Below are 11,485 nucleotides of genomic sequence, written 5' to 3' on the forward strand. Positions count from 1 at the left end.
TAAAGGATAGGTTAAAGTTGGGTGTTACTAAAACACATTAATAGTTGTTATCTCCAAATGCGAAATACGTCACTGAATAGCTAGATCCTTCTCATGCCTCTATTTAGCAGTCAATTCATCACAATGTTGCTACTACCAAATACCAACGTGGACCTAATACACGTGTCGAAAAATAAAAGGGTTAGGCTTAACGCTTAGTGGGTTCAAACAGTTCTCATCATAATTATAAAAGAGTAAAACTGAAAGATTTGTTTGTTTAAAACATAAATTCTCAAATGAAATGTATTTATCGTAAAAAGCAACTTCTTTTTAGAACACATTGTTTTCGTGATGAAAGCTCTAAATCAAAATGCCCATTCAATATAAATTCAAAACCCAACACTCACTCTAAAAACACAATTAAGGTTTAATGTCCAATTATTTTAATCATGGATAAAAATTCTATCATTCAAAAATGCCCCAAAAGGCAGATAAGGTTCAATATCCAAAACCATAAATAATAGAAAATACCCCATACTTGAAACAACGTCGAAAACATGGATAGAACCACATACGAAAATAACACCATTCCGTGACAAGAGAAACCCTTATCCATCGAATGTGAGGAACACCAAAAAAGGCTACAAATCAGAGTTAACAAGTCTCAACTACGGATCATACGATCATCAAGTTCAACCATACACAGTCTGTAGTTTGAGTCCCCTATTAATTGCTTAGACTTGCTCTTTTGCTAGAAATGATAGCCACTAACGAACTACACGGTCACCAAGTTCAACCACCCACGTTTTTGTAGCTCGAGTCCCTGGCTACGGATCATATGTTCATCGACTTCAACCACCCACGATCTCTAGCTCAAGTCCCCCATCATATTTGCAGTTTCTAGCAAGAATACCAAGACGACAATCCCATTCCAACAATCAATTGATCTTATGCCTATGGATTCATTCCATTACATTTTAAATTTACACAACACGAATTGAATGACCAACGCATCCAAAATGTGTAATATATCAAATAAATATGCCATAATTGCATGTAACTCAAAGTTTTGATATAGAGAAAATAAACTGGACAAGTGTCCCCCAATACTTATTTGAGTCAAAACCGAGTCAAAGGCTCAGCAAACACGATTGACTATTCAAGAAAGGCCATTGTAAATAATAAAACATGTTAGCTATGTAAACACATACTACAAAAGTATGATTAACTCAAAAATTTGTTATTTCATCTTCTAAGTGAAATCAGACCATTTATCTCTAAAATAATTTACAACACAGTAAAGTGTATTTTCCAAAAGGCTCATAAAGCCAAAGACACTAAGAATGCATTATCATCTAAAATCTCTAATTACTAAATAAGACATCAAAATAACACATTATCAAGATTTAATTACCAAAAAGTTCAATGACTCCAAATATGAGCATTTTACATGATTTATAAATCAAATGCACCAAATATGCAAAACTTCATCAACAAACAACACATTTGATAAATATCAAGTAAAGAGCTTTAAGACTTCAAAATACATACCACAAAACAACATGAACACACCTTGCTAGGTTAGGTTAAACCTAGGTTCCAAACCGATCTTTAGTTTCCACAGTGGTGAAAACCTTAGATCCACAAGCAGAATTTCTAAATCTATGATGCCAAGCTCTCAAGAACACATCCTTTACTCCAAAAAAATACACAACAAAGCCAAGAGGATAAATGAGGGTTGGGTGGAAAGGATTAAACCCTTAAGCCAATAAATGATTACTTATATCTTACCTTCAACCTTCTAAGAACTTTTAATCATCAAAGAAACGCCTTCAATTGCCCCAAAATCTGACTTTAAACTGCAAAATATTCTTGGTAAAGAGGAAATGATGTAGGAGAAAGTTTGAAGAAGAAAGAATGATAGAAAATCCCAAAATTAGCCCTTTTTAGAGCTTCCAGGCATGTGTTACTCAGTCATAGTCATACAGTAAGCCCCGCGACCTGTGCCACGACCTAGGTCGCGTGCCAAGTTGCGCAGGTCACTGTTTTCGGCCGGTTACTCGTTTTTCTTCTCTGATTCAAGCCCTAATAATTCTAGCACAAATGTCATATAAAACCCTCACAATTATCCTTTTAAATGTCTTTCATGAGATGATTAATCACAATTAGAGGCCCTAAATTTATGGGTGTTACAATTCTCCCAACCTTAAAAGAGATTGGGTCCTCAAAATCTAGCACTGGTCAAACACCGAATACCATACTTAACGAGATACCTTGGTTCTCCCTAGATCCGTTCTTTCTAAATAAATCCTTCAACCCAAGAATTCTCTTTGACATCGAGACCATATGTTTTTTTCGCCACAAAGTACTGGAATCATGAGCGGGACGTAGGTTGGTTTCAAGAATGCTACATAGCCCCGAGCTGTAATCTAACAGGTGGATTGTCATTACCAGCCCCCAGATGATAAAAAAAAATCCAATGTTGTGGACCTCAAATAATGACACTTCCACAAACAGCTGTCACCTCCTCCAAGGAAATGTCTTTACCCTAGTTCAACCTCTAACTGAAACCCAATAACTTTTTGTCAAAACCGCCATGACGATTTTCACATGATCAACACCTAATCTAAACTCAACCTTTGATGCTTTACACTAATATTAAGGGTGGACATTGAACCCCGTAGGAGCAATTTCCAACAATAAGATTATTAGTTCCCTCTCAACCTTAGGTGGCTCCTACTACCTTAAGAGTAGCTTACGACCTCAATAACTCAATTCCACAAATGATGCCATAAGTGAATTTACTCTTAAACTTTTCGAACAACATCTATCAAATTGTGATACACTTTTCTCCTACATAAAACCTTTCGATAAATTCCACAAAAGTTGATTCGGCTATAAACAGTCATACTCCTCTTGATATAAGGTACCCACTATTGTGTCAACTTTACCCGAGTGGTAAAGGAACTAGTGTAAACATTCCTGAATGGATCACCTGCTGCTATTATGGCATTTATATATATTAACCTTGACTAATCAAAATCTTCTCAATAAATCAAACTCCACTTAAGGTCTAAATCAGTCAGTCCCTCTAAATTTCTCCAATATTCATTTCCAATAAAGATTATCGCCACTTCCTTGACGAAATTCTTAATGACTAGCTCAGTCTAGTTCAACCAATTCCAAATCAATATTCCAAACTATCACAAGACACACCAATCCCAAAGAATTCCTGAAAGTTATTTAATAAATCACCCTTATTATTGGTAGAGCGTTCCATCCAGGAACATATCACTTCACTCATCACGGTGACGATTATCCCAAAATCAACAATTACACAACTTATCAAAATGCATCCTTGTAATAACTCTAATTTTACAAAGTTCTATTTTAGTGGTTTATTAGGGCCTTTACAGTTAAGAGGTCTAAACTTAAGGGACCAGAAGTGTAACTTAGTGGGTTGAAATAGATTGCTTCTGTTTCTCCCTACCAAGTTGTAAAAACCCTTGAAAGGGGTGTGTAGGTGAAAAAGGCTTTTATCCTTTGAATATTTGAGGTACCTTGTTGGAAGATTAAAAAAAGAAAGAGAGTTTGGACTTCTCTTATCAGGTAATTCATGGTTTCTTCCCTTAATTTTTGTGACCGTGAAGTTAGGTTAAAATGAGTTTTTAGTTTGGGGATTTCTTGACTCATGGAGTTTTTATTTTAGAATTCAATTTTGGTAACTCTTGTAAGTTGTGGATTCTATTTTGTGACTGAAATATTTATGGAAACCTTTCCTTAGTGATAGTACCATTTTGGGGATGTTGGTATATGTTTGGGGCTTGATTTTGATGGTGTTTTGTTGGATTAATCAGTGGTAGATTAGATTGGTGTTTTAAAAAGTTTGGGGCTTTGATTATGGTGTTTTTGAACCATTAAATCCCAAAAAAAGGCTGGATGAAGAATATTTGGAGAAAAAATTGAATTCAACATCGAGCAAGTAAAGCAGTAAGTTAGGCGACTAGTGTCGCGACATGGGCATGCCGGCTAGGTCGTATGGAACACTTTTTGCACGATTTTGACTCGTTACTTGGGGTTTCGATTGGGATTCTTTTGGTACTTCATTAGGATGTTATTAGGACGATTAGGTGGAGAAATAGGGTGGTTTTAAGGGGTTTTAATATTGAATTTTAATCGATTGATATAGGGTTCGGTGTGGGAATTCTTGACCGTTTGAGCTCCTTCTAGACTTGTGGACCACAGGTGAGTTCTCTTACCCTGATTTTACAAATATGTGATCGTTGTAAATGTTTTTAGGCATTATGGTTTTAATGCATTGTTGGATTTATTATGCAAACTACCATGTTACACCTTTGGTGTTATTAAGCAATATATGGATACGTAGGTGTGTGGAGTTGCACAGCAGGCATAAGGTACCTTGAGATAGTGATATCTCTTGAGAGTTATGTTCCGTGCATATTAAATTTATTTCTTGAGCGCATTGGACTGAATATTATATTTGTCACGAAGGGAATGTGACGGGGCTGCTACAGTTGTTGTGCAATGTCCATGTGATGGGAGTGTGTTGTAATTCTGAGTAAGTATGATATTTTTCCATTGTTGCCTTTTTCATTTTCACACTATTTATAAATGTTGGAATTGTATTGAAGGGAATTCACTAGATCTTGTGGTCTAATCCTCGCTTTTCAAAATAAAACCATTTTCAAAAAAGTGTTATACTGAAAGTTCATCCGAGGGTAAAAGGGAAGAGGTGACTCACCGTAAAGATGGCTAGGCTCAGAGAACAGAGTTTAGTCTGCCATTAGGCGTATTAATTCTCATTTGTGGAGGTTGCTTAACCGCTATTATTCTTGCATCTCATAACTTTAGGGTCCGATTTGGCCATTTATAATGTTATATCCTGTTATGGATTTTGGGTTGTTGCAATACCTACCTCGATCCTTCAAAAATACAATTCTCATCAAATTAGAATAGCCACAATCATCAATTACTATTTACCGAAAATCTAATATCCTCATAATGATTAGGTATTTTGTGAATGGTTCATAGAATTCAACTGAAGTACCCGAAGTACTCCAATGGTTCTTGACCTCAAAATCAAAAATCGACTCCTATGATCGCACAATGACCGAACCACAAATATGGGTATTTGCACAAGTACTTCATTTTTAATTTGCACTGCTTCGACTGGAAATTTTGTTTTAAAGTTGACACTAATATGAGACTTGAATCTTATAACTACAATACCCTAGTCCTGATCCCACAATAGTGTACCACTCATGATCTACAAGATGCCCACCAAACAACTCGTCTAATTACCTCAATCAATGCAAACAACCACTTAAATTTTCAATCCGAAGATCACCAAAATGGGAGGATCACTAATTTAATAACAAGGATGACCCATAAGTCTGTTACCTCAAAATTCCCCAATATACGTCGAATTTTCAAACTAAAATCCCGAAATGCAAATTGAACCACAAGTCAAATAATCCGATATAGAAGGGGTTTAAATCTATGGTTCTAATAAGTTCAAGGTTTTCAAATATAAATCATAACAAATATTCCAATTTACAACTTTAAAAGATTTACCGAACATAAAAAATAATCAATTTTATGCACGCATAAAATTACTATTGCAACTAGGTAGTCGTGCAAAGTGGTCATAAATGCCATACATATAAAACCAGCTTGAAAGTTGTGTGATCATTACTTAAAATAATAATGACAATGACGAAAATATGCTCGATAATATTTTTTAAATGGACCGCAATAGTTTTGACATATACTTACTAACGCCATGTATGTAATTCAATTTTGTGCACTAACATATTGTGCAACAAAGCGCTTTCTTACAAAACTCATGTACGCAATTGAACTCTATCAAAACCCTTAACTCACAAAAAGAAATCGCATAAGATAAATTCTCAATAAAAGCTTATATGCAATAAAGAAACCTGTTAAATTACAAAACTTCATCCTTGAGCCATAAAATGGCATGAAATAAATTCCAACAAAATTCGTATGCAAACATATACAATAAAGTCGTCTCATAAATTTCAAAACTTGACCTAACTCTTCACATGCAACAGTTTACCTCACAGAGCTAGTAAAATAATAGGTGCATGTATTTTGGGTAAAAATGGGACAATTCCTTTCAGTTTCAAATTTTTAACCCATCTAACAATATGTTCTTCAATAGATTGCAATACTATCAAAAACAATATAAAGAAAACTCTCAATAAAACTTATATGCAATCTTATACAACCAAACACTTTAAGAATTTCAAAACATGAGCTACACTCTTGCACGTGTGAAAACATTCTCCGAAATTGGTAACCTGAAAGGTGCAAAGTTTTGACAAGCATGGAATATTTCATGCTACTTATTTCAAAACAAATATCATGCACATATTTGGTCGACACCCGAAGTCTTAAAACCATACTCACGAAGTTTACTAGTAACATTACTAACCTTGGAAAGATCAAATATCTTAAAGCAATAACCTACATCTAAGTCAATTAACCTTACAATTTCTTCCCAAAATAAAGACTTTAATAAGCCTACAAGTTAAGCTTAACCAATACCTCTGACCCACAATGATTAGTTTAATGTGATTAACAAACTTAACTGTCAAACAAGGTGATAACACTACAAAACTTCGATGCATTTCTACTCTATAACCAAAAGAACAACTCACTACCCCATCGATCATTACATCAAGGCGATTCAAGTACACACATATGACTGTAAATTCACAATAACATTGGCCAGGTGCAACTATGAACATACCATACATGAGGATCCTCGCTACCATCGTCATGATTCTCGACTTCAAGATATTCTCTCTTAAAGTGTCTCATTGCACCTTCTTACTTTCAATCACTTACAAAAATGCTAGTTTGAGTTTATGCATCATAAATCAATACCTAAATCTCTCAAACTTATGCTCTAATACCAACTTGTAACACCCTCAAATTTGGACATATCGATTAATTTAAAATTTCCAATAATACATCAAATAAAGGATAATTCCTTTCTATAAATCAATACTTATATCACTTCAAATAGCAAATCTAAATTTAACATCAACAATCGACAAACCAGGCTTTTACATAAAGACTAAGTTAAGGTATGGTGTTACTAAATCCATTACTAGTCATGATCTCCAAATGCGAAAGACATCACCGAATAGCTAAAACCTTCTTGTGCCTCTATCTAGCACTCAATTCATCACAGTATCACTAGTACCAAACCCCAATGAGGACCTGATGTGCATGCCCACAAACAAAACAGTTAGACTTAACACCTAGTGAGTTCAAATAGTTTTCATCATAATTTATAATAGGACAACTGAAAGACTTGCTAATTTAACACATAAATTCCCAAATGAAATGTATATATCGTAAATGCAACATCTTTTCAAGACCCACTTATTTCGGGATGAAAGCTCTAAGTCAAAATACTCATTCAATATAATTTCAAAACCCAACACTCACGCTAAAAACATAATTAAGGTTTAATGTTCAACTATTTTAATCATGGATAAAAGCTCTATTATTCAAAAATGCCCCAAAAGGCAGATAAGGTTCAATACCCAAAACCACAAAGAATAGAAAACACTCCATGCTCGAAACAACACTGAAAACATGAATAATACTACATCCGAAAATAACGCCATTTAATGGAGTGAACACGAAAGTAAGCCACAAATCAAAATAACGTGACTTAACTATGGATTATATGGTCATCAAGTCCAACCACCAATAGTCTGTAGTTTGAGTCCCCCGCTGATTGCCTAGACGTGCTCTTTTGCTAGAAAGGACAATCACTAACGGACTACAGGATCACCAAGTTCAACCACTCATGGTCTATAGCTCGAGTTCCATGTTACGAAACATACGGTCATTGAGTCCAACCACCCACTGTCTATAGCTCAAGTCCCCCGCTACATCCAAAATTTCTAGAAAAAATACAGGGATGACATTCCCATTCCAACAATCAACTGACTCCTATGCCTATAGATCTATTGTATTATAGTCTAAAATTACCCGACAGTAATTGAAGGACTAACACACCGTAATATGTAAATAAATATGTCATAATTGCATATAACTCCAAAGGTTCGACATATAACAAATAAACCGGATAAGTGTCCTCAAATATTCATTTAAGTCAAAGTCAAGCCAAAGGCTCAACAACATGATTGACTATTCGAAAAAGGTCATTTTAAACAATAAAACGTGTTTTGTAACAACCCTCAATTTCCACTAGACAGATAATCCACATCATCATACTCATAACACAGAATGTGATAATGTTTACAAAATATGGACTAACAAAAACTTTCTTTAATACATTTATGAGTAACAAAAAGTCATGAATTCTAAACTTTTCCTTTGCCTCTATCTTGCGAAGAATGATGACCTGCAAAACAGGTTAGTCCAAACAACTGAGCGTTAGACCCAAAAGGTCTAGTGAGTGTATATAACTCATATCAACAACATACTTTCTAAACTAGCAGTTTAGAATCAAACCTGTATATCACAAACATTTTATCCTTATCTATCACATATCTTTTCATCTCTCTCGCGGTTACAGAGCCATTTCATCTCTTTCTCGCGGTTACACCGCCATTTCATCTCTCTCTCGCGGTTACACCGCCATTTCATATCTCTCTCGCGGTTACACCGCCATTTCATCTCTCTCGCGGTTACACCTCCATTTCATCTCTCTCGCGGTTACACCATCATTTCATCTCTCTCGCGGTTACACCGCCATTTCATCTCAAAAGTTTCAACACATTAGCCGGATTTGAAGTCTGGTCAACCTTGTCCGGATATGTAATCCGGTCAATGCCTTAGAATTTTAAAAGAAGGAAATCCTGACATAGCTTGAGCGATTTAGCTCTAAACCGATTAACACTTGAGCGGTTTAAAAAAATATCCGGACAACACTTGGGTGGTTTAAGGATAAACCGGTCAACACTTGGGCGGTTTAGGCTTTCATCGGATGACACATGAGCGATTTAAGGGAAATCCGGTCACCTCTTGACCGGTTTAGATGAAATCCGGTCACCTCTTGACCGGCTTAAGGAGAACTCTGGACACTCTTTGTCCGGTTTAAGGACTTAACCAAATATTTATGAAATGCAGTTCATAAATAGTAGATTCTAGCAGTAAAAGAAGTAATAACCAATATTTTAAAGCAATATACACTCACCTTAAAATTGATGAACGGATTTGACCCTGTGATTTACTCTCTCAAAATTTACAGAAAATCTTCTAAAAACCAACTCCTTCCCTTTTTACATACACTTGCTATTTATGGCAAGTGTATGGCCACTTTTTAACAAAAGTCGGCTAACACCTCTCACTCACACAATCCAATAGATATATATATATATATATATATATTTATTTATTTATAAATTCCAAAATCTTAATTCGAAACTTATAACTCGAATATTACAACATTCCCTCCTTAAAAGAATTATGTCCCGGAATTCCATTTATGCAAAAAGGTAGGGATACTTCATCCGCATTTCAGACTCCGATTCCCTTGTGGCGTCTGGTCCTTTGTGATAATGCCACTGAACCTTTACTAACCCAATCTCTTTGTTTCGTAGTTTCTTCACCTTGTAGTCAGTAATCTGTTCAGGGGTTTCTTTATATCATAACTTTTCATCTACCTTAATTTCAGGTAATGGTATTGCCACATCTGGACTTATTAGACACTTCCTCAAATTCGACACATGAAACGTGTCATGAATCCCACTTAATTCCAAAGGAAGTTCTAATTTGTAAGACACTTCCCCAACCCTTCCAATAATAGGGAATGGTCCAACATATCTTGGACTTAATTTTCCTCTTTTTCCAAAACGTACCATTCCTTTCCAAGGTGATACTTTTAACATCACTCTATCACCTTCTTGGAATTGAATCGGCTTCCGATGTTTATCTGCATAACTTCTTTGTCTATCCTGTGCCGCTTTCATTAGTTCTCGAACTACTACAATTTTATCTGCAGTTTGCTGAACTAACTCAGGCCTAGCTAACTGTTTTTCACCTATTTCATTCCATCACAAAGGAGTTCGACATTTGCGTCCGTACAGTACCTCGAAAGGTGCTGCCTGAATACTTGAATGGTAGCTATTGTTATACGCAAATTCCACCAAAGCCAAATGACTATCCCATGATCCTCCGAAATCAATGACACATGCTCTCAGCATATCTTCTAAAGTTTGGATAGTTCGTTCACTTTGTCCATCAGTCTGAGGGTGATAAGTTGTACTTAGCTTAATTTGTGAACCCATTTCTCTTTGGAAGCTCTTCCAAAACATAGAAGTGAACCGACTATCTCTATTAGAAACAATTGACAGAGGTACACCATGTCGTGTCACTACCTCATCAATGTATAATTTTGCCAATCTTTCCATTGGATAAGATTCCTTTATAGGTAAGAAGTGTGCAGATTTGGATAACCGATCTGCTATCACCCATATAGCATCATAACCTTTTGATGTTCTCGGTAATTTGGATATAAAATCCATAGTGATATGATCTCACTTCCAAACTGGAATTTCTAAAGATTGCAACTTACCATAAGGGCGTTGGTGTTCAATCTTTACCTGAAGACATGTTAATCATTGCTCAATATGCCTAGCTATATCCTTCTTCATACCTGGCCACCAATAGTGTTGCTTCAAATCCTAATACATTTTATTTGTATCTGGATGAATTGCAAAACGTGACTTATGAGCCTCATCTAAAATACGTTTTCTGAGATCACCATAGCATGGTACCCAAATTCTATTTTGGAATTTCCAGAATTCTTTGTCATCTTTCACCAAATCAGATATTAATCCACCCAATCTTTCCTGTTTGATCTTATCCTCCTTTATTGCCTCAGGTTAGAAATCTCGTAACTCTTCTTGAATACTGGGTAACAACTCAACTCGTGAAGCTATAGCTTTGATAGTTCCACTTTTCTCTTGTCGACTTAATGCATCGGCTACTACGTTTGCCTTTCCTGGATGATATAAAATTTCACAATCATAATCACTTACCAATTCCAACCATCTTCTTTGACGCATATTCAGATCCTTCTGATGTAACAGATGTTGCAAGCTCTTATGATCTGTGAAGATTTGACATTTCGTTCCATACAAATAATGCCTTCATATATTCAAAGCAAACACTACTGCCGCCAATTCCATATCGTGAGTAGGATACTGCCTTTCATGATCTTTTAACTGTCTAGAAGCATAAGCTATTACCTTTCCACGTTGCATTAATACACAACCCAAACCCATCTTTGATGCGTCACTATATACCACAAAATCTTCCATTCCATCTACCAAAGATAGAATTAGTGCACTGCATAACTTATCTTTTAACATCTGAAAGGCTTGAGCTTGTGCTTCATCCCACTCATATTTCACATTCTTCTTAGTCAGTTTCGTTAATGGAGTAGCTATACGAGGAAAATCTTGTATAAACT

This window comes from Cynara cardunculus (genome assembly GCF_001531365.2).
Source record: "Cynara cardunculus var. scolymus isolate 2C chromosome LG 14, CcrdV1, whole genome shotgun sequence".
Taxonomy (NCBI): Eukaryota; Viridiplantae; Streptophyta; class Magnoliopsida; order Asterales; family Asteraceae; genus Cynara; species Cynara cardunculus.